The following is a 19847-nucleotide window of genomic DNA, read 5'->3' as shown; positions in this document are numbered from 1 at the left end:
GGTGCAGCAGTTGAGACACAATCAAAAGTTCTTAGATGTATCATGTAGCAGAGCTCAAAAGCAGCCTCCGCCCACACCTCTGATTTATGTGTACATTGTCCATTTACATTAAGATGCTAATCAGTGCTGGTGGCATGGTTTGACCAGGAAGCATGTGGGCATCTAGTCCAGCAGTGATAATCTCCTGCTGATAAAACACTCATTGTGTTGAAACCAGATGACACAGGCTAATATGTGACACAAAGTCCCTATCTCATGATGCCCTCAGGTGACATAGCAAAAATGTGCTGATAGATTCCCTTTAATTACATGATTCTATCAAGTTTATACTGATATATAAAGATAATGTACTTTCGTCAGATCCGTTTGAATATCATATTTTGCATTCCCCAAAAATCTGTTTCAGACATCTAGATGTTTTTGTACAATGTGATTTGGTTTTGCAAAGCGTAAACATGAATATGGACCTGTTGTAGAGATTTCTGCAACAGGTATGCCACATGTTAGTTACCCAATGGACTAAAATTATCGAAGGCTCTCCCATATAATAAATCACAAAACCTATAGAAAAACAGGAGTATAAGCCATACGTAAAAAACTAATCTTTATTGAACAAATGTCAAAACATACTAAAAGGTTTAAAACAGAGAGTATCAAAAATAGGGAAAGTCACACATAAAGCCTCCAAGTACAGCCAACAATAGTCAATGAGTATTAATAACTATATACAGTCCTAGAATTTCATATGCACGAAACTATATAGAACAGTGGGTAGTCAGTCATCAGGAATATGCATCAAAACAGAATAAATACAAGGTGGAACCAAATTCTACCAAGGAATAATTAGATGCACTGTATACACACCTAGAATTTCATATGCACAAATTTATATATAGCAGTAAATAATCAAGAGATTGATAGATGCACAAAGAATCTGAATCACTGTGCGACACAAATCTTTGCTGAAGATAATCAAAGCAAATGTCTGCTGAAGGGAAGGTTGTGCATTAGCCACAGGAATGTGACCACTGATTCAAAAAAGAAAATGCATTTATTAAAAATATGTGCATAGGTTCTTTCGGAGGAAGGTGTATGGGAAACGCGCGTCGGGGTGCTCCTTTGGCTGACACATAGATCTATTTACCTCAATTTATTTTCCACTGTGTTAGTTTAAACACCTACAATTTCACATGCTAGAAGCTATATAGAACAGTGGGTAGAGAACTTCAGGAATATGCATCAAAATAGAATAAATACAAGCTGGAACCAAATCCTACCAAGGAATAAATAGATGCACTGTATGCACACCTAGAATTTCATATGCACAAATTTATATATAGCAGTAATTAATCTTCAGAAGTATGCATCAAAATAGAATAGATACAATCTTTGAGTGACAGGGTGACAGCACTCTGAACCCTATAGGAATACCCACCACTGTGGTATTCCTATGATAATTTTGATAAATAGGCATTTTATAAGCACAGAGATACTTTCTTCACTATTTTGTTTTGTAGCAATTTTGGTCTCTCCTAGTTAGTGCCTTCCCTAAAAGTCAGTACACTTCACTGATGATTTCTCTTAACGGAGGGATTTTTTCTGGAGAAAAAGCTTTACTTGGGCACTGCACTTGTCATGGCAGGAGCTAATGCAGACAGGGTAGATTGAGGTACGCTTCTACCCATATGGACGTGACCCAGATGCCAGCTTGCATATGAATTGGGTGAGATCCAAACAATTTCTTTATTTTGCTTTCACCTTTATTGCACTAGAGCACTGCATTTGTTATTCAGTTCTATCATTTATGGTCAGGAATCAATAAATGTAATGTGTGTCTTATTGATAGCTTATTGCATTGATGGAGAGAGTATCATGTGGTTAATTATATCCACTATAAGGAGTTTTTTGTTTTTTTTTTGATCATTGCCACTTTGCTAGATACAATAGTTTTTAATTGGTATAAATAAAAGTTATTTTTTTAGAGTATCCTCTAAGCTGTTAATATATATGTTCATACTGAGGAGGTTACCCTGTTATGCTTAAAGCAAAGGTCTTTTCCACATCTTCAGAATTTCATATGCAAGAAGCTATATATAACAGTGGGTAGGCAATCTTCAGGAATATGCATCAAAATAGAATAAATACAAAGTGGAACCAAATCCTACCAAGGAATAAATAGATACACTGTATACACACCTAGAATTTCACATGCACAAATTTATATACTGTATAGCAGTAAATCAATCTTCAGAAATATGCATCAGAATAGATTAGATAGAAGGTGGAACAAAATCTTACCAAGAGATTGAGAGATGCACAAAGAATCTGAAAAACTGTGTGACACAAATCTTTGCTGAAGATAAAGCAAATGTCAGCTGAAAGGAAGGTTGTGCATTAGCTACAGGAATGTGACCATTGATTCAAAAAAGAAAATGCATAGATTAGAAATATATGCATAGATTCCCTCGGAGGAAGCTGTGTGTGAAACGCGCGTCGGGGGCTCTTTTGACTGCCACACAGGTCTATTTACCTCCCTTTATTTTCCAATGTGTTAGTTTAAATTCTATTTTACCACTTAAACATAGTCCAGTACAGGATTGTGTTTACTCTTCTCTACTCATATACCTTACTGTGGCAAGATTTTCTATATTTAATGGATTTATTTTGAATCTATGGCTTATACTTCTGTGTTTCTACAGGTTTTGAGTTATACCACATGTCTTCATACAGTTAGGTCTTGTTAACGTGTTACCACTCACTTAAAACAAACAAATAATTTGACATTAGGGACAAATGAATATATGAATATATGAACTATATGTATTTAAAAAACTGCACAGTTCATCATTTTACCAGAAAACTCCTCTAACGATCAACAATAAAAATATGTCACTGTTTTCTGGAAATTCTGCAAGCTAAGGTTAACCCTGCTGTTCTGTTTAGATTTCACATACACTTGTACTGTTCCCGGTCATTTTTGACCGTCCTTATAAAATAATCATTTTTAGCTAATCTAAGTGGTTTTTTTAAACAGTTTTTGTACTATTATATTGCTTGTGAAGATGGTTGTTCAAATACCAGAAAAAAAAAATAAATACAAAGCTTGTTTTATATTTTTTTTATATCCAAAAGGGAACATGGTATTTTTTCGATTTTTGTAAAAATTGATTATTTTTGCAGATAAAAAAAAAATCTTGATCTAAATGTTAACTATAAGTAATAATATCAAACATTATGTAGATATACTTTTTTTAAAGGCAAAAAAAAAAAAAAAAAAAGCTTTTTTCTCTATAAAATGCCAAAAAACGTTGTTTTTTATACACTTATACTGTTCCCGGTCATTTTTGACCGGACCTAACAAAGTTGTGATTTGTACCTAATTCAAGTGTTATTTGATTACCTGTTGCATTGTTTTACTGTATGTGAACATGGTTTTCAATAATCAGATGAAAAATTAAATCAAAAACTTTTATTTTTTGAATCAAATAAATTAACATTTATGTACAGTGTAATACTGTACAACCAGCAAACACATGGAAAATCAAAAAATCATGATTTACAATATGAAATGTTGACAACTGAATGGAACTAGATCTATATGAACAGCAGGGTAAATAAAAACCAGTGAAATAAATTGCGCATAGCTATACTGGAAGCGAATCCGTCGGCTGTATCGCAACTTGAAAATGTTGGTATGTGTAAATCTGTTCTGACCAAAAGTAGTCAGATACATTGATAAATAGTAGTAGATGCAATATATAGTTCAAAATGAGGTGATAGCACCTTTATTTGTGTCAAAAATTGTCTGGAGAGCTGAATAAAGGCCTATCGGTCATTTTTGACCGAACAGTACAAGTGTAAAAAAAATTGTACCAAATAAAGTAAACAAAAATTAAAAAAAAAAAAAATTCCCACAGAGAGTACCCCCCTAATGACGAAAAGTCAGGGAGCCTCAAGTCTCAGAATCACACGCTGAATTTTTATAACATTATAGAATTTCAAAAACGGTCATTTTTGACCTAACAGAACAGCAGGGTTAAAAGTTGGAACCATTTTAATAATCTATTCTCAGCGGATGGTATAATCACATCCAGATGAAAAGCAAATATATATTTATTTAAGACTGTTATCAGAATTAGGTCAGTGAGTTTCAGCCAGCGTGCGATTATATAAGTTTCAATTCAAACATCTTAAAAGCTTGCTATGTCATTGCCCTAAGCAAATTCGAGTAGAAAGCAGCTACGGATGAGGACAGGCTTTAAGTGGCCTCCTTTTAATCTGCCTTAAAACTCTGAGATATTTGGCTACACAGCAGAATGCTGGTCACGACTAGAGGGATAAGGAAAAGGTAAGAAAATGCCTTTCAATTGATATGATGTTATCACTGTTTAATCCAATCTGACATGTCTTTCTCAAAGGCTTAAGAATTCACATCAAGGGTTGTCGCCAAGAATATTCTTTGTTTAGGTCACGTTACTTTTTCTGTTACAATTATATTAAGTTGTATCTTATTTCATTGCATCTCTGTAGTCCATTAGTCAGGGTTGGCAAATTTCTAATCAGAAAAATACCAGTAAAACTGGTTTATTCTTTTTAATAGAAATCTGTTTAGTCTTCAAAAAAGACGTTTTGCCTAATTATAACTTGTGCACCGTGATCTTCCAAACTCATCGGGAGGAAGTGAAGTTGATTTTTAGGGGAAATATCCATAAACCTGTAGAAAAAGTATCTCAGTATAGACACTGGCTTGTTCGGGTCAAAAGCTGACGTTTTCCCGTTAGCCTTAGGAAATAGTTAATGGGATCCTGTCACCATGAAAATGCAGTCCAAACTGCAGGCAGCATGTTGTAGATCAGGGGGAGCTGAGCAGAATGATATATGGATTTGTAAAAAAAGATTCTGTATAATCTGTGTTTATATCATTTAAATGGAATCTGTCAAAAGAATCGACCCTCATAAGCCGTCTATAGGGCATATAGGTCGTAGAAAGTTGAACAAAATGATATCTTTTAATGGTATTACTATTAAATTAATACACATTAAAAACTTCTTTGTATTGTGAATGTTGGGTAAACCAAAAAGTTGTATAGATTCCATAGAGACTGCCTGCCTCCCTTACCTGTGACCTCCCTTGTCCACTGTTGCAAAGCTCTTTTAATTTTATGTTTATCGTGCATTTATTTCTACCACATTAACAAAAGAACTGAATTAAATATGGTACTAGATAATATTGACAGTACCATGTTCAGGTAGACTATTAGTCAATGACTAAATATGTACAACTTAACAAAGAATGAAAAATGATATTACGGATCTAGAATTTCTAGCTTGGAATAAGGTTCACAAAGCTCAGCTGTACAGTGGCATGTGAAAGTTTGGGCACCCCTGTTATTGTGAACATTTAAACAAGTTGAAAATTAAATTATCTCTAAAAGGCCCGAAGATAAAGATGACATATTTTCGATATATTTTAGGAAAAAATAAATATATATTGTGAGGGGTTAACTCACACCAGGTAGTCACACAGACCGTACTGGTAGTGGTTCATCTGCTAGTTTATTATGGACCGCATAAACTTCAGCAGGGTTCAGGAAAAAATAAGCAGAGTCTTTCTGGCATAACAGAGAATCAAAACCAAAGGTAAAGTTTAAACAGAGCCCTTGCCCTGCAGGCTTAACTGCAGGCAACACGCACAGCATCCTTAGCTCCTTCAGGAGCTACGTAGGAGTTCCACCTCTCCCAACACACCACCCAGACTGACTATCATGTCCAGGTATTTAACACCCCATTTGATGATCACATGACCTTGACATCACATAGGTCCAGCCAGGACTCTGCAAGTGAAGATACAGTGGACCACCTCCCACCCGCTCTATGAAGGTCCACTAAAAGCAGCCCATAAGATAACCCTCTCAGTACATAGCGTGCTGGAGAAAAGCAATTCTGGTTTCACATGACTGAAGCTAATATGCACAGTGACACATATCTCCCTTCATACTCTGTGCCAGTGACCCTATATATATACTCTATATATTCATATTTTACATTTTAAAAAATTCAGAAAGGAAACCGGGCTGATGCAAAAGACCAATGTTACAGACCTTAATTAGCCTGTTAGGGTTATGGCTTCTTCATTATCATCGTTAGGAAAGGCCAGGTGATGCAAATTTCCCAGCCTTATAAAAACCCAGCCTCCTCTAACCTTGTGCCAAAAACAGCAGTCATGGGTTCTTCTAAGCCAGGGGTGGGGAATCTTTTTTTTTTTCCAAGGGCCATTCGGGGACCATACAAATCACGCACTAACGCCCACAAAGTACGTCCTGATGCTGGCACTGGTGACAGGACACAATCTCTCATTGCATTTGCCTCATCGTTCAGTAGTGAACTCTGCGTGTGCGTACTCACAGGCCACAAAGAAATGAATGGGCCAGCAGCCATCAAAACACAGCTGCCTGCCCAGGAATCTGCCCGAAGGCCGGATAAAAGGTCATGGAGGGCCGTAAACGGCCCGCGCGCCTGAGGTTCCCCACCCCTGTTCTAAGCAGCTGTCTAGCACTCTGAAATTGAAATTAGCGGTGGCCCACAAAGCAGGAGAAGGCTGTAAGAAGATAGCAAAGCGTTTTCAAGTTGCTCTTTCCTCAGTCCTATGTATAAAAAGAACACTGCTCCATTATGCAGTCCTCACAGAGTGTAATCTCTCCATGAGCCTAAATCTAATAAGGACATACATGTTGCCCTGTCCCCTCCTTTATGTCGTAATGTCCCCCATCCTGGTCTCCTTCATGGTTTATATGTCCGCCATCCTGGGCCCCTTCCTGGCATATATACTCCCTGTCCTGGGTCCCTTCCTACTATAATGCCTACTATCATGGGCCCCTTTCTGTTACATATGTCCCCCATTATGGTATATATGATCCCCATCCTGGGTTCTTTCCTGGTATATACAGTATGTCCCCATTCTGAAGCTGTTCTCTAACACATAAAAAAACATTCTGCTCACCTTCCTCCATTGCCACGTCTTGCGTCGTCCTTGTCTGTAGCATGCACAGTGGCCAGCAGCTTACTTCGGCTTGCTTGATATGGGCAATGTATGAAGTCTCTGCCATGCACTGCCTGCCGAATATCAGTGTGTATTGTGGTGCAGGGACATGGTGGGTCTTTGTGCAGCAATACATTTCAGCTGACGCACTTTCCCTGTGAAAAAGCTATACGCGAAACGCACATCGGGGTGCCAACACCATTCAAAGGTAATGTTCACCTATGTTTCCTCTGAATTTTGCATTCACATATGGGATATTGAGCTATGGTACTACTGAGTAACTATTTATATATTACAAGCCTACTGTACTTAGGTCTTTTTTACGAACTTGCCTTTCCATGTTTACATCCTGGAAGCATTTCGGGGCATTTTTTATATATGTTAGATGCTAGTATTTATTTGGGGCTATAATACTGTTGGGAAGCCTGGTATTTTGGCTCCTGTTACCTTTTGTGTAATTATTAACCCTGACCACTATTTGATCAATCAAAGCATTCTCTTTAACCCCTTAGTGACAGAGCCAATTTGGTACTTAATGACCGAGCCAATTTTTACAATTCTGACCACTGTCACTTTATGAGGTTATAACTCTGGAATGCTTCAACGGATCCCGCTGATTCTGAGATTGTTTTTTCGTGACATATTGTACTTCATGTTACTGGTAACATTTCTTCGATATTACTTGCGATTATTTATGAAAAATATGGAAATATGGCAAAAAAATTTAAAATTTTGCAATTTTCTAAATTTGTATTTTCATGCCCTTAAATCAGAGAGATATGTCACACAAAATAGTTAACAAATAACATTTCCCACATGTCTACTTTACATCAGCACAATTTTGGAAACAAATTTTTTTTTTGTTAGGGAGTTATAAGGGTTAAAGGTTGACCAGCAATTTCTCATTTTTACAACACCATTTTTTTTTAGGGACCACATCACATTTGAAGTCATTTTGAGGGGTCTATATGATAGAAAATAACCAAGTGTGACACCAATCTAAAAACTGCACCCCTCAAGGTGCTCAAAACCACATTCAAGAAGTTTATTAACCCTTTACGTGCTTCACAGGAACTGAAACAATGTGGAAGGAAAAAATGAACATTTAACTTTTTTTTGCAAACATTTTAATTCAGAACCATTTTTTTTTATTTACACAAGTGTAAAAACAGAAATTTTACCATAAATTTTGTTATGCAATTTCTCCTGAATACGCCGATACCCCATATGTGGGGGTAAACCACTGTTTGGGCGCACCGCAGAGCTTGGAAGAGAAGGAGTGCTGTTTGACTTTTGCAATGTAGAATTGGCTGGAATTGAGATCGGACGCCATGTCGCGTTTGGAGAGCCCCTGATGTGCCTAAACAGTGGAAACCCCCCACAAGTGACCCCATTTCGGAAACTAGACCCCCCAAGGAACTTATCTCGATGTGTTGTGAGAACTTTGAATGCCCAAGTGCTTCACAGAAGTTTATAATGCAGAGTCGTGAAAATAAAAAAATAAAAATTTTCCACAAAAAAGATTTTTTTAGCCCCCAAATTTTTATTTTTACAAGGGTAACAAGAGAAATTGGACCCCAAAAAATGTTGTCCAATTTGTCCTGAGTACACTGATACCCCATGTGTGGGGGGACCACTGTTTGGGCGCATGGCTAAGCTCGGAAGGGAAGGAGTGCCGTTTTGGAATGCAGACTTTGATAGAATGGTCTGCGGGCGTTATGTTGGGTTTGCAGAGCCCCTGATGTACCTAAACAGTAGAAACCCCCCACAAGAGACCCCATTTTGGAAACTAGACCCCCCAAGGAACTTATCTAGATGTGTGGTGAGAACTTTGAATGCCCAAGTGCTTCACAAAAGTTTATAATGCAGAGTCGTGAAAATAAAAAATATTTTTTTTTCCACAAAAAAGATTTTTTAGCCCCCAAGTTTTTATTTTCACAAGGGTAACAGGAGAAATTGGATAACAAAAGTTATTGTCCAATTTATCCCGAGTACGCTGATGCCCCATATGTGGGGGTAAACCACTGTTTGTGCGCACGGCAGAGCTCAGAAGGGAGGGAGCACCATTTGACTTTTTGAGCGCAAAATTGGCTGTGGCGTTTAGAGACCCCCTGATGTACCTAAACAGTGGAAACCCCCCAATTCTAACTCCAACCCTAACCCCATTACACCCCTAACCCTAATCCCAACCCGATCCATAATCCTAATCACAACCCTAACCCCCAAAACACCCCTAACCCTAATCCCAAAGCTAACCATAACCCTAATCAAAACCCTAAACCCAACACACCCCTAATCCTAATCTCAACCCTAACCTCAAAACCTAACCCTAATCCCAATACACCCCTAACCCTAATCCCAACCCTAACCTTAACCCTAATCCCAAATGTAACCCTAATGCCAACCCTAATCCCAACTCTAACCCTAACTTTAGCCCCAACCCTAGCCCTAACCCTAACTTTAGCCCAAACCCTAACTTTAGCCCTAAACCTAGACCCAACCCTAACTTTAGCCCCAACCCTAGCCCTAACCCTAGCTCTAACCCTAACTCAAGCCCTAACCCTAAGGCTATGTGCACACGTTGCGGATTTTGCTGCGGATCCGCAGCATTTCCACAGCTGCGGGTCCGCAGCAGTTTCCCATGAGTTTACAGTACAATGTAAACCTATGGGAAACATAAAACGCTGTGCCCATGCTGCGGAAAAAACCACGCGGAAACGCAGCGGTTTACATTCCGCAGCATGTCAATTCTTTCTGCGGATTCCGCAGCGGTTTTACACCTGCCCCATAATAGAAAACCGCAGGGGAATCCGTACAAAAACCGCGGTACATCCGCTATAAATCCACAGGAAAAACGCAGCGTTTTGGCCCTGCGGATTTATCAAATCCGCTGCAGAAAAATCCACAGAGAACCATTCTACGTGTGCACATATCCTAACCCTACCCCTAACCCTAATTGGAAAATAGAAATACATACATTTTTTTTATTTTATTATTTTTTCCTTACTAAGGGGGTGATAAAGGGGGAGGTTATTTACTATTTTTTTTTATTTTGATCACTGTGATAGGATCTCACAGTGACCAAAATAAAAGAAGAGGAAGAATCTTCCTCTGCCGGCCGGCAGATCATGGTGCCCGCCATTTTCTTACCGGAGCAAGAAGCCGGTGGCCAGGAGGGGACACAGGAGGACCGAGGGACACCGGTAAGTATAACAGGGTCCCCGAATCCCCCTATTTCTCTGTCCTCTGATGTGCGATCACATCAGAGGACAGAGAATGACACATCGCTTTTTTTTTTTTTTTGCGGTTGCCGGTAAACAGTTAATTACCGGCGATCGCAAAACAGGGGTCGGTAAAAACCGACCCCAATCATGTTCTTTGGGGTCTCGGCTACCCCCGGCAGCCGAGACCCCAAAGATCTTCCGGGTGCCGGGCGGCAGACGCACTGCGCTTGCGCCCGCCATTTTTTTCCCGGAAAAAGATGGCGGCGCCCATCGGGAGCCACGAGGAGCACCGGGGGAGATAGGTAAGTACAGTCATATGAAAAAGTTTGGGCACCCCGATTAATCTGAAGCTTAATGTTTTATAAAAATTGTTTTTTTTGCAACAGCTATTTCAGTTTCATATATCTAATAACTGTTGGACACAGTAATGTTTCTGCCTTGAAATGAGGTTTATTGTACTAACAGAAAATGTGAAATCTGCATTCAAACAAAATTTGACAGGTGCATAAGTATGGGCACCCTTATCATTTTCTTGTTTTAAATACTCCTACCTACTTTTTACTGACTTACTAAAGCACTTTTTTTTGTTTTGTAACCTCATTGAGCTTTGAACTTCATAGCTAGGTGTATGCAATCATGAGAAAAGCTACTTAAAGTGGCCACTTGCAAGTTGTTCTCCTGTTTGAATCTCCTCCGAAGAGTGGCATCATGGGCTCCTCAAAACAACTGTCAAATGATCTGAAAACAAAGATTATTCAATATAGTTGAACAGGGGAAGGATACAAAAAGCTGTCTCAGAGGTTTAACCTGTCAATTTCCACTGTGAGGAACATATTAAGGAAATGGAAGAACACAGGTACAGTTCTTGTTAAGGCCAGAAGTGGCAGGCCAAGAAAAACATCAGAAAGGCAGAGAAGAAGAATGGTGAGATCAGTCAAGGACAATCCTCAGGCCACCTCCAGAGATCTGCAGCATCAACTTCCTGCAGATGGTGTCACTGTGCATCGGTCAACTATACAACGCACTTTGCACAAGGAGAAGCTGTATGGGAGAGTGATGCGAAAGAAGCCATTTCTGCAAGCACGCCAGAAACAGTCGGCTGAGGTAGGCAAAAGCACATTTGGAGAAGCCAATTTCTTTTTGGAAGAAGGTCCTGTGGACTCATGAAACCAAGATTGAGTTGTTTGGTAATACAAAAAGGTGTTATGCATGGCGGCAAAAAAACACAGTGCGTTGTATAGTTGACCGATGCACAGTGACACCATCTGCAGCAAGTTGATGCTGCAGCTCTCTGGAGATGGTCTGAGGATTGTCCTTTACTGATCTTACCATTCTTCTTCTCTGCCTTTCTGATGTTTTTCTTGGCCTGCCACTTCTGGCCTTAACAAGAACTGTACCTGTGTTCTTCCATTTCCTTACTATGTTCCTCACAGTGGAAATTGACAGGTTAAACCTCTGAGACAGCTTTTTGTATCCTTCCCCTGGACAACTATGTTGAATAATCTTTGTTTTCAGACCATTTGACAGTTGTTTTGAGGAGCCCATGATGCCACTTTTCGGAGTAGATTCAAACAGGAGAACAACTTGCAAGTGGCCACTTTAACCCTTTCCCGACATTTGACGTACTATCCCGTCGAGGTGGGGTGGGCCCGTATGACCGCCGACGGGATAGTACGTCATAGCCGATCGGCCGCGCTCACGGGGGGAGCGCGGCCGATCGCGGCCGGGTGTCGGCTGCATATCGCAGCTGACATCCGGCACTATGTGCCAGGAGCGGTCACGGACCGCCCCCGGCACATTAACCCCCGGCACACCGCGATCAAACATGATCGCGATGTGCCGGCGATGCAGGGAAGCATCGCGCAGGGAGAGGGCTCCCTGCGGGCTTCCCTGAGCCCCCCGCAGCAACGCGATGTGATCGCGTTGCTGCGAGGGTCTTACCTCCCTCCCTGCCTGCTCCAGACCCGGATCCAAGATGGCCGCGGATCCGGGTCCTGCAGGGAGGGAGGTGGCTTCACAGACGCCTGCTCAGAGCAGGCACTGTGAAGCAGCCTGCACTTCTCGCAGATCGGTGATCTGTCAGAGTGCTATGCAAACTGACAGATCACCGATCTGTATTGTCCCCCCCTGGGGCAAAGTAAAAAAGTAAAAAAAAAAATTTCCAAATGTGTAAAAAAAAATAAAAAAAAATATTCCAAAATAATGAAAAAAAAAAAAATATATTATTCCCATAAATACATTTCTTTATCTAAATAAAAAAAAAAAAAAACAATAAAAGTACACATATTTAGTATCGCCACGTCCGTAACGACCCAACCTATAAAACTGCCACACTAGTTAACCCCTTCAGTAAACACCGTAAGAAAAAAAAAAAAAAAACGAGGCAAAAAACAACGCTTTATTACCATACCGCCGAACAAAAAGTGGAATAACACGCGATCAAAAAGACTGATATAAATATCCATGGTACCGCTGAAAACGTCATCTTGTCCCGCAAAAAACAAGCCGCGATACAGCATCATCAGCAAAAAAATAAAAAAGTTATAGTCCTGAGAATAAAGCGATACCAAAATAATTATTTTTTCTATAAAATAGTTTTTATCGTATAAAAGCGCCAAAACATAAAAAAAATGATATAAATGAGATATCGCTGTAATCGTACTGACCCGACAAATAAAACTGCTTTATCAATTTTACCAAACCCGGAACGGTATAAACGCCTCTCCCAAAAGAAATTCATGAATAGCAGGTTTTTGGTCATTCTGCCTCACAAAAATCGGAATAAAAAGCGATCAAAAACGGTCACGTGTCCGAAAATGTTACCAATAAAAACGTCAACTCGTCCCGCAAAAAACAAGACCTCACATGACTCTGTGGAGCAAATGTGGAAAAATTATAGGTCTCAAAATGTGGAGACGCAAAAACTTTTTTGCTATAAAAAGCGTCGCTGGTTTCACACTTCCGTTTTTGTCTGCAGCGTTTTTTGCACAAAAAAACGCATGCGTTTTTTCCCTATATTTAACATTGAAAACGCATGCGGTTTTTTTGTACGCGTTTGGTCGCGTTTTCAAACGCATGCGGTTTTTTTCTGCATGCGTTCATTTTCAGAAATACAACCTGCAGTATTTTCTTGCGTTTTTAAGCACATGCGTTTGTTTGCGTTAAAAACGCATGCATTTTTATCGAAAAAAACAGAAAACACACTGAAAAGCCACCCACCACCATCAAGGTGATAAAGGGATCCAAACCCTAACCCTAACTCTACCCCTAACCTCACCCCTAACCGTTTAATGAACATTTTCTGACAGTCATAGTGCCACGTATTTCAGTGCCACGTATTTCAGTGCCACGTATTTCAGTGCCACGTATTTCAGTGCCATGTATTTCAGTGCCACGTATCACGTATTTCAGTGCCACGTGTTTCAGTGCCACGTATTTCAGTGCCACGTATCACGTATTTTAGTGCCACGTATTTCAGTGCCACGTATTTCAGTGCCACGTATTTCAGTGCCACGTATCACGTATTTTAGTGCCACGTATTTCAGTGCCACGTATTTCAGTGCCACGTATTTCAGTGCCACGTATTTCAGTGCCATGTATTTCAGTGCCACGTATCACGTATTTCAGTGCCACATATTTTAGTACCACGTATTTCAGTTGCACGTATTTTAGTGCCACGTATTTCAGTGCCACGTGTTTCAGTGCCACGTATTTCAGTGCCACGTATCACGTATTTTAGTGCCACGTATTTCAGTGCCACGTATTTCAGTGCCACGTATTTCAGTGCCATGTATTTCAGTGCCACGTATTTCAGTGCCACGTATTTCAGTGCCATGTATTTCAGTGCCACGTATCACGTATTTCAGTGCCACGTGTTTCAGTGCCACGTATTTAAGTGCCACGTATCACATATTTCAGTGCCACGTATTTCAGTGCCACGTATTTCAGTGCCACATATTTCAGTGCCACGTATTTCAGTGCCACGTATTTCAGTGCCACGTATTTAAGTGCCACATATCACATATTTCAGTGCCACTTATTTAAGTGCCACGTATTTCAGTGCCACGTATTTCAGTGCCACGTGTTTCAGTGCCACGTGTTTCAGTGCCACGTGTTTCAGTGCCACGTATTTAAGTGCCACGTATCACGTATTTCAGTGCCACGTATTTCAGTGCCACGTATTTCAGTGCCACGTATTTCAGTGCCACGTATTTCAGTGCCACGTATTTCAGTCACGTTTAGGGTTAGGGTTAGGGGTAGGGTTAGGGTTAGGGCTAGGGTTGGAGGTAAAGTTAGGGTTGGGGCTAAAGTTAGGGTTGGGGCTAAAGTTAGGGTTAGGGTTTGGATTACATTTACGTTTGGATTAGGGTTGGGATTAGAATTATGGGTGTGTCAGGGCTAGGGGTGTGGTTAGGGTTACCGTTGGGATTAGGGTTAGGGGTGTGTTTGGGTTAGGGTTTCAGGTAGAATTGGGGGGTTTCCACTGTCCAGGCACATCAGGGGCTCTCCAAGCGCGACATGGCGTCCAATCTCAATTCCAGCCAATTCTGCGTTGAAAAAGTAAAACAGTGCTCCTTCCCTTCCGAGCTCTCCCGTGCGCCCAAAAAGGGGTTTACCCCAACATATGTGTTATCAGCGTACTCGGGACAAATTGAACAACAACTTCTGGGGTCCAAGTTCTCTTGTTATCCGTAGGAAAATAAAAATTTGGGGGGCTAAAAATCATTTTTGTGGGAAAAAAAAGATGTTTTATTTTCACGGCTCTGCATTATAAACTGTAGTGAAACACTTGGGGGTTCAAAGTTCTCACAACACATCTAGATAAGTTCCTTGGGAGGTCTAGTTTCCAATATGGGGTCACTTGTGGGGGGTTTGTACTGTTTGGGTACATCAGGGGCTCTGCAAATGCAACATGACGCCTGCAGACCAATCCATTTAAGGCTGCATTCCAAATGGCGCTCCTTCCCTTCCGAGCTCTGTCATGCGCCCAAACAGTGGTTCCCCCCGACATATGGGGTATCAGCGTACTCAGGACAAATTGGACAACAACTTTTGGGGTCTAATTTATCCTGTTACCCTTGTGAAAATACAAAACTGGGGGCTAAAAAATCATTTTTGTGAAAAAAAAAAAAGAATTTTTATTTTCACGGCTTTGCGCTATAAACTTTAGTGAAACACTTGGGGGTTCAAAGTTCTCAAAACACATCTAGATAAGTTCCTTGGGAGGTCTAGTTTCCAATATGGGGTCACTTGTGGGGGGTTTGTACTGTTTGGGTACATCAGGGGCTCTGCAAATGCAACGTGACGGCTGCTGACCAATCCATTTAAGTCTGCATTCCAAATGGCGCTCCTTCCCTTCCGAGCTCTGTCATGCGCCCAAACAGTGGTTCCCCCCCACATATGGGGTATCAGCGTACTCAGGACAAATTGGAAAACAAATTTTGGGGTCCAATTTATTCTGTTACCCTTGTAAAAATACAAAGCTGGGGGCTAAAAAATCATTTTTGAGAAAAAAAAAAAAAATTATTTTCACGGCTCTGCGTTATAATCTGTAGTGAAACACTTGGGGGTTCAAAGCTCTCAAAACACATCTAGATAAGTTCCTTAGGGGGTCTACTTTCCAAAATGGTGTCACTTGTAGGGAGTTTCAATGTTTAGGCACATCAGGGGCTCTCCAAACGCAACATGGCGTCCCATCTCAATTCCAGTCAATTTTGCATTGAAAAGTCAAATGGCGCTCCTTCCCTTCCAAGCTCTGCCATGCGCCCAAACAATGGTTTACACCCACATATGGGGTATCAGCGTACTCAGGACAAATTGCACAACATTTTTTGGGGTCCAATTTCTTCTCTTACCCTTGGGAAAATAAAAAATTGGGGGCAAAAAGATCATTTTTGTGAAAAAAATATGATTTTTTATTTTTACGGCTCTGCATTATAAACTTCTGTGAAGCACTTGGTGGGTCAAAGTGCTCACCACACATCTAGATAAGTTCCTTAGGGGGTCTACTTTCCAAAATGGTGTCACTTGTAGGGAGTTTCAATGTTTAGGCACATCAGGGGCTCTCCAAACGCAACATGGCGTCCCATCTCAATTCCAGTCAATTTTGCATTGAAAAGTCAAATGGCGCTCCTTCCCTTCCAAGCTCTGCCATGCGCCCAAACAATGGTTTACACCCACATATGGGGTATCAGCGTACTCAGGACAAATTGCACAACATTTTTTGGGGTCCAATTTCTTCTCTTACCCTTGGGAAAATAAAAAAATTGGGGGCGAAAAGATCATTTTTGTGAAAAAATATGATTTTTTATTTTTACGGCTCTGCATTATAAACTTCTGTGAAGCACTTGGTGGGTCAAAGTGCTCACCACACATCTAGATAAGTTCCTTAGGGGGTCTACTTTCCAAAATGGTGTCACTTGTAGGGAGTTTCAATGTTTAGGCACATCAGGGGCTCTCCAAACGCAACATGGCGTCCCATCTCAATTCCAGTCAATTTTGCATTGAAAAGTCAAATGGCGCTCCTTCCCTTCCAAGCTCTGCCATGCGCCCAAACAATGGTTTACACCCACATATGGGGTATCAGCGTACTCAGGACAAATTGCACAACATTTTTTGGTGTCCAATTTCTTCTCTTACCCTTGGGAAAATAAAAAATTGGGGGCGAAAAGATCATTTTTGTGAAAAAATATGATTTTTTATTTTTACGGCTCTGCATTATAAACTTCTGTGAAGCACTTGGTGGGTCAAAGTGCTCACCACACATCTAGATAAGTTCCTTAGGGGGTCTACTTTCCAAAATGGTGTCACTTGTAGGGAGTTTCAATGTTTAGGCACATCAGGGGCTCTCCAAACGCAACATGGCGTCCCATCTCAATTCCAGTCAATTTTGCATTGAAAAGTCAAATGGCGCTCCTTCCCTTCCAAGCTCTGCCATGCGCCCAAACAATGGTTTACACCCACATATGGGGTATCAGCGTACTCAGGACAAATTGCACAACATTTTTTGGGGTCCAATTTCTTCTCTTACCCTTGGGAAAATAAAAAATTGGGGGCGAAAAGATCATTTTTGTGAAAAAATATGATTTTTTATTTTTACGGCTCTGCATTATAAACTTCTGTGAAGCACTTGGTGGGTCAAAGTGCTCACCACACATCTAGATAAGTTCCTTAGGGGGTCTACTTTCCAAAATGGTGTCACTTGTAGGGAGTTTCAATGTTTAGGCACATCAGGGGCTCTCCAAACGCAACATGGCGTCCCATCTCAATTCCAGTCAATTTTGCATTGAAAAGTCAAATGGCGCTCCTTCCCTTCCAAGCTCTGCCATGCGCCTAAACAATGGTTTACACCCACATATGGGGTATCATCGTACTCAGGACAAATTGTACAACAACTTTGGGGGTCCATTTTCTCCTGTTACCCTTGGTAAAATAAAACAAATTGGAGCTGAAATAAATTTTGTGTGAAAAAAAGTTAAATGTTCATTTTTATTTAAACATTCCAAAAATTCCTGTGAAACACCTGAAGGGTTAATAAACTTCTTGAATGTGGTTTTGAGCACCTTGAGGGGTGCAGTTTTTAGAATGGTGTCACACTTGAGTATTTTCTATCATATAGACCCCTCAAAATGACTTCAAATGAGATGTGGTCCCTAAAAAAAAATGGTGTTGTAAAAATGAGAAATTGCTGGTCAACTTTTAACCCTTATAACTCCGTCACAAAAAAAAATTTTGGTTCCAAAATTGTACTGATGTAAAGTAGACATGTGGGAAATGTTACTTATTAAGTATTTTGCGTGACATATGTCTGTGATTTAAGGGCACAAAAATTCAAAGTTGGAAAATTGCAAAATTTTCAAAATTTTCGCCAAATTTCCATTTTTTTCACAAATAAACGCAAGTTATATCGAATAAATTTTACCTTTAACATGAAGTACAATATGTCACGAGAAAACAATGTCAGAATCGCCAAGATCCGTCAAAGCGTTCCAGAGTTATAGCCTCATAAAGGGACAGTGGTCAGAATTGTAAAAATTGGCCCGGTCATTAACGTGCAAACCACCCTTGGGGTTGAAGGGGTTAAGTAGCTTTTCTAATGATTGCATACACCTAGCTATGAAGTTCAAAGCTCAATGAGGTTACAAAACAAAAAAAAGTGCTTTAGTAAGTCAGTAAAAAGTAGGTAGGAGTATTTAAAACAAGAAAATGATAAGGGTGCCCATACTTATGCACCTGTCAAATTTTGTTTGAATGCAGATTTCACATTTTCTGTTAGTACAATAAACCTCATTTCAAGGCAGAAACATTACTGTGTCCAACAGTTATTAGATATATGAAACTCAAATAGCTGTTGCAAAAAAAACAATTTTTATAAAACATTAAGCTTAAGATTAATAGGGGTGCCCAAACTTTTTCATATGACTGTATTGGGGAGCTATCGGGGACCCCATTTCTCTGTCCTCCGATGTGCGATCACATCGGAGGACAGAGAATTTAAATGGGAAATCGCGTTTTGTTTTTTTTTGTTGCGACCGCCGGTAAACGGTTAATTACCGGCGATCGCAACTCAGGGGTCGGTAAAAAACCCCGAATCATGTTCTCTGGGGTCTCGGCTACCCCCGGCAACCGAGACCCCAGAGAAAATCAGACTCTGGGGGGCGCTATTCACTTTTTCCACAGCGCCGTTAATTAACGGCGCTGTGGTTTAAGTACCCTTAACTGCCGCCGTTAAAAGGCGTATCGGCGGTCGTTAAGGGGTTAAACATACTATGTTTCTACACTTTTTCCATCAGCATTATTTTGCATTTGCAAGGTGGTATTTATTTGTGTAGTGCAATTCCCACTAGGTACTAAAAATCATGTCTATGACAAAAATGTTCTAATGTATTTTTTTATATTTCTGATCTAATAAAATTATGTTATTTTATGGCTTAGTACTTCTTTGTTCTATTATTTGATGTTACATTTCAGCTGAATGTGCATCCTCAGACTAACATCCAGCTGAAGAAGGCACTGGAGTCGGCAGCCCACCCTCCTGCAATGGTTAGGTTACAGTCGTACCCTCTGCCACCGCAGTTATTTCCCTGCTGCAGTGCATGGGCTCAGTAGTGCTGGGGCAATGGTGTGCGTGCCCACAGAGAGAGCTCTGAGTGCCCCCTCAGGTTCGCCACCACTGACCATGATGATTGTAATGATGATTATAGTGCTCCACAGAATTATTTCTTAAAGGCTCTATAAACATAAATTATTGTGGGGTTTATCAAAACATTCTGGGAAAAGTAGAGTAATTGTCCAAAGCAACCATTCACTTTCCCGCTCTTATCGTTAACCCCTTTCTGACCTTGGATGGGATAGTACGTCCGAGGTCAGAACTCCCGCTTTGATATGGGCTCCGGCGGTGAGCCCGCATCAAAGCCGGGACATATCAGCTGTTTTGTACAGCTGACATGTGCCTGCAATAGCGGCGAGTGGAATCGCGATCCACCCGCTGCTATTAACTAGTTAAATGCCGCTGTCAAACACTGACAGCGGCATTTAACCAGCGCTTCCAGCCATCGGGCCGGAAATGAGCGCATCGCTGACCC

General features: G+C 40.6%; 1 protein-coding gene across 30 annotated transcripts in view; it reads left to right on the top strand.

Moving 5' to 3' along the window:
• The window catches only part of RIMS1 (regulating synaptic membrane exocytosis 1), a 535376-nt gene that overhangs the window by 409690 nt on the left and 105839 nt on the right, over window positions 1-19847 (top strand). The window contains exon 1 of one of the 30 annotated variants that reach the window (XM_077289932.1): window positions 4221-4348. The exons of the other annotated variants lie outside the window; for them this stretch is intronic. The gene's annotated coding sequence lies outside the window, so the exon portion shown is untranslated. Of the gene's footprint in view, window positions 1-4220; window positions 4349-19847 lie in introns of those variants that run through there. 30 annotated transcript variants of the gene reach the window in all.

The sequence above is a fragment of the Ranitomeya variabilis genome, chromosome 2 (assembly GCF_051348905.1).
Source record: "Ranitomeya variabilis isolate aRanVar5 chromosome 2, aRanVar5.hap1, whole genome shotgun sequence".
Classification (NCBI taxonomy): Eukaryota; Metazoa; Chordata; class Amphibia; order Anura; family Dendrobatidae; genus Ranitomeya; species Ranitomeya variabilis.
Note: the sequence above shows the minus strand (reverse complement) of the source record. Positions and strands in the feature narration are given on the sequence as shown.